Source organism: Sapajus apella, unplaced genomic scaffold (assembly GCF_009761245.1).
Source record: "Sapajus apella isolate SASKATOON/1434 unplaced genomic scaffold, GSC_monkey_1.0 scaffold9, whole genome shotgun sequence".
Taxonomy (NCBI): Eukaryota; Metazoa; Chordata; class Mammalia; order Primates; family Cebidae; genus Sapajus; species Sapajus apella.
This window is the reverse complement of record NW_022436949.1, coordinates 5,641,090-5,646,728: the sequence shown is the minus strand read 5'-3', so window position 1 is coordinate 5,646,728 and position 5,639 is coordinate 5,641,090.

Here is a 5,639-nt window from a genome sequence, read left to right as displayed (position 1 = left end):
TATTGTATAGGCGCAAACTGATTTTTATACGTTAATTTTCTAGCTTGCATTTGTCCTATGTTTACTACTATAATAATAGTTACTCCTTCCATAGCACACTAATTCTGAATTTCTCTTCACAATCATGTATAGAACCACTGTATATTCTCGTACATCATTTATTTGACCAAATAAATATGTAGCATCTGGCAAGGTAATTTCAATGAATTATTTAAGTAGCTGTGTAATTTCATCTTGACTCAGGTTAAAGGTTTTATCATTTGTTACTGTAAGACTGATAAATTAATAATGTCTACCACTGTCATAAAGTACTTGTATTATCTTCATTCATAGGTAAAATATTATATATATGAATAAGTATGCCTTGTGTGTAATATATTATATTATATCTGAAAATTGGTAGGTTGTTTTAGAAGTTGCAACATAAATTTAAGGACTTTGAATAACAAATTAACATTTGCTGATTAAAATTAAAGGTTAATTTTTTAATTAGCTATGTAGCTCTCAGGCAATCCTTCAGATTATTTGGTCCAGATGACTGTCTAGATTTCAATAATTAAGATATTTTTTCAAATATACTGCTTTGCTTCTTCCAGAGACTAATCTGTCTTTCCAATAGCAGGCTTTATCTCAATTAATTCTGTTATTTGTTTCTTAACTTTTCATCTTGGATTCTTTATTTATCATTGCTTTGTTCATGTGAATTCCAATGACTCTACTGAATATGTAACATGTCATATCTAATTTCAGTGGACATCAGATGGGCCGTATGTAATGTCGCTTGATTAAAGTCATATTCTTTTGCTCTAAAACTCTGATTCTTTTATTGACTCATCATAATTTAATAAAATTGAAATAAAAAGCAGAAATGTGTAATGACTAATGTATTACCAATCCTCACATGCCATTGTATTTTACAAATTAGATTCCATATAATCAGCCTGATTCTTCCCATCACCTACCTTAATGAATCTCACCCAAAGCTATGTATTTAAGAAAAGATGAGAATTTTCATCCAGACAAAACATACTCTAAATAAGAACTGAGAGCACTGCCTGTTTGGAAGAAAGACGACTAGTACTTAAAAATCTTTCCCTTATATGTGTGACTTTGAGCCACTTAAAATTTCCCAGTCTAAGTTTCTTCCTTTGAAAATGGAAATGATGCTTCTCTTTGAGTGTTCTTAATAATACTAAATTATATATGTAAAGTACTTTAAATGATTCTTAAGATAGACATTTGGAAATAAATATTATCTACCGTATAATCCTAGAATATATTAGAATAAATTATTATTCTAATAATAAAATGGTACTATTACTGTAAAATAGACTATTTTTTAAGGTCGAGTTGCATGAATTCAATAAACTCTGAGTACATTCTACATACCAGCTGCTAACCTTTTTGGATTGAATAAGAATAAACAAAAATATTTGTTCTTATATCTCTGCTCTCATAAAGTTTATAATCTGGCAGGAGTGAGGAATACAGACAATGTATACATGAATGGTAACTAAATATATTTATAATAACAATATATAAAAACATATAGTTTGTCAGGTAATAATAAGGTTTATTTTTAAAAAATCAGGAAAGGGGAATATGGAGTGGTTGGTGAGAATACTGGAATAAAATTTAAATGTGATGTAAGATAAAATCTCACTGATAAAGAGATTAGTGTTTTCTAACATTGCAATATATCCATTTGTTCATTCATATTTTCTCAATTTTTATTTAAATTTTGTTTAAACTTTATAGTAGTTGAAAGAATAGTCAATGAATATTCTCATAAACTTCACCTACATTTAATAATTTTTAACATTTTGTCACATTTATCATTTTCTCTGAATATATATATATAAGAAGTATGCCTTGTGTGTTGGCAAGAATATGTATCTATTCAAAGAATATATATATATATATATATATATGCTTTTCTTTTCTGAATGAGCTATTAGAAAATAAGTAACAGAGATAAGTAACAGAAAATAAGTAACTTCTGTAATCCTAAATCTTCAAGTTCCTACTTCCTAAGTGCAAGAATACAGTCCTATATATCCATAACATTAGTAATTATGCTTCTTACATTTTAAATAACATTTCCTTATGTTCAGCCAATAGTCAACGTAACCTAGTAACACAACATCATTATTGACTGTTGTGTTTTGTTTGTTGCTTGGTCTAGGATATCATAAGATGTTCACTGTCACTTGCTACATGAAAACGAAGCAATACAGTTGCTTGAAGCACCAATGGTTTATTATTTCGTATGACTCTGTTGGTCTGGAGTTTGGGCAAGCCTCAGCTGGTTGGTCCATTTGCTACACATGATGCAGCCTGTTGTCACTCACATAGCTACAGTCAACTCAGAGATGGACCAAGCCTGGAATATCCATGTGCTTACTAGTTACTCAGAAGTCTAGCCCAGACTTTCTTACATGATGGCAGATGGGATCCATGAGCAGAGACAGAGATTCCTGGCCTCTTAAAGTCTTGGCTGAGAATGGATATTGCTTCACTTCTGCTTCAATTTATGGTTCAAAGTAATTCAGAAATCCAACCTAGGTTCAAAGAAAGGGGAATTCGTTCCACCTCTTGATGGAAGGAAATATAGAGAATAGCATTTATGGCCATTTAAATTCTATTATATCAAGGATCTCACATTGCAGTAAGATTAAAGACATACCTCTTTGCTCCATTTTAATCTAGAACATCAATGCTCCTTTTAAAACTGTTGCTCCTTTTAAAATTGTACTTTTCTATGACAATAACATTTTGAGGTCTATCTGCTAATAGCAGTCTTACGTAATACCCCAGTAATCAGATTTGTCTACTTATTTCATCATTATTATAGTAAACATTTTGGTTAATATAGTATAGTCAGGCACAGTGGCTCACACCTGTAATCCCAGCACTTTGGGAGGCTAAGGCAAGCATATCACCTGAGGTCAGGAGTTCTAGACCAGCCTGATCAACACAGTGAAACCCAGTCTCTAATAAGAATACAAAAAATAAGCTGGGCGTGGTGGCACGCCTGTAGCCCAGCTTCTCGGTTGGCTGAGACATGAGAATTGCTTGAAACTGGGAGGTGGAGGTTGGTTGCAGTGAGCCAATGTCACACCTCTGCACTCCAGCCTGAGTGACAGTGTAAGACTCTGTCTCAAACAACAAAAAAAGATAGTATTAAGTAATATTGTAAACTTTTCACTGCATTATATCAGAAGGCAATTTTTATCCACAGTGTAACTAGTGATTAAGAGTATTTAAATAATGTGGGTTTCTGGTTTTCTATCACAGTTTCACTCAGTATATTTTAAGATTCATTGGTTATCCTTGCCTGAATTGATCATTACATAAAAGTTACAAAATATTTTCTAATTCTATAATTTATTTTATGTCATGATATTCTTTTACAATGAACAGCCTTTTCTCTCCCTTTTCAGTATCATTATGAATTTTTAATACACATATTGTATCCTTATTGTCACTATTTTCGTTTGTTCATTTATTTAAACATCATTATTTCATACCATACAACTTCATACCATATGATTTAGCCAATTTAAGCTTGATGATTTTTGTAAACTTATAGAGTTGGTCAATTATTATCATAATCCACTTTTAAAATATTTCCAGCATACCAAAACATTATTTTGTGGCAATTTACAGTCAACCTCACTACAACTTCCAGTCACAAGCAACCACTGATCTGCCTTTTGTCTCCATTTTTTTCTGTTTCATGTAAATGATATTATATAATATTTACATTCTTATTTCTGGCTTCTTTGAGTTGGCATAATGTTTTTAAGGTTTATCTATGCCTTTGAATGTATTCATAGTCTGTTCCATGTAAGTGGTTAATATTTCATTGCATGAATATGCTATATTGTGCTTATTTATTCACCAGTTTATGCTTAGGTTGTTTTCAGTTTTTAGCATTTGTGAATATATTACTTTGAACACTCAGTATAAGTCTTTTTGTGGACATTCACTTTTATTTCTCTTGGGTAAATACCTTGAATGCAACAGGTGGGTTATATGGTAATCATATGTTTCACTTTCTAAGAAACTGTTCTATTTTACATTCCCACCAGAAATAGATGATGGCTTTATTACTATTTCTGATGATAAAATATCCCACTTTTGGGCAACTGAAATTGCAAGAAAAATTAGGACAAAGGCTTAGGGGTCTAAAAAAGTGAGCACTACAAATATTGGGGGAAAAGCATTTCCTGTAGAGAGAAAACAAAGTGCAGATGTTAAGGCAGGGCACAGCAGTGCAGCTAGAAACAGTGAGCCAGGGAGAAATTACAAAGAGATGAGGTCAGAGAGGTAACAGGACCATATTTTTCAGGACCTTGTAGTCCATTGTAAGTACTTTGGCTTTGACACTGAGTGTGATAGGGGAATAATAGAGGGCTTAGAGAAAAGGATTCACGTGATGAAATTTATGTTTCAACAATATCACTTTAGGTCCTAATTTTAAATTATATGAACATGACGAGGAGGGAAGCAAGGATATTCAAGATTCAGTATTGCATAGTTAGTGTGACAGTAGCAGGTGATTGTGGCAAAAAAAAAAAAAAGCAAGGAATGAGATCTAAGAGTGATTAATGCATTCATAGAAAAACTTGGATCGTGTGTGTATGTGTGTGTGTGTATGTGTGTGTGTGTGTGTGTGTGTGTGTGAGAGAGAGAGAGAGAGAGAGAGAGAGAGAGAAATTAAACTATTGTGATAAGCCTGATGGCCTAACAAGCTCTGGGAGGTGAACTGTGAAATCTGAATCCTTGCATGTTCAAATCTAGTGGAGGTTACTACCTGCTTCAATAAATGTTAAAGAGACTATTCTTTTCTTTTTGTTGGGATGGATTCTCACACTGTCACCCAGGCTGGAGTGCAATGGCACAATCTTGGCTTGCTGCAACCTCCACTTCCTGGGTTCAAGCAATTATCCTGCCTCAGTCTCCCAAGTAGCTGGGATTACAGGTGCCCGCCAACACGCCCAGCTAATTTTTTTGTATTTTAGTAGAGATGGAGTTTCAGTATGTTGGCCAGGCTGGTCTCAAACTCCTGACCTTGTGATTCACCTGCCTCGGACTCCCAAAGTGCTGGGATTACAGGCATGAGCCACCGCGCTTGGCCCAATGAGACTATTCTATGTCTGTGGTTGGCTGCAATTCCAGGACACCAGCAGCAAATCCAGGAATCTCTTAACTAGTTGAAATAAATTTGGTTGATGGAATTTGTGAAGCTGGGGCAAGGAGGACTCTGGAGATGCTTCAACTTTCCTCCTATAAGGTGACTGTCAGGTCCTTGCATAGTTTTAGCCTCTATATTCCTCAAAAGAAAATCAATCAGTTCAGCCAGACTCCTCTTTCAGAAGAGTCACTAAAAGAAGGAGAAGTCCATTAGTATCTTACTATATCCTAATAAAGTTTTTCATTCACTGTGTTTTGCAGAGCACACAAGATTCTCCAATAAGTTAGAGAAAGAGAAGCATACGGGATGACCCTAAGGTTTTTGTTCTGAGCAACTGGAAGAGGGGGGAAAATAAAGAAAGGAAGAATGCATTGATAGAAAAATATAGCATTAGTTTTAAGTTAGCATTAGATGGGAATGGATTACTATTAGCATTTTT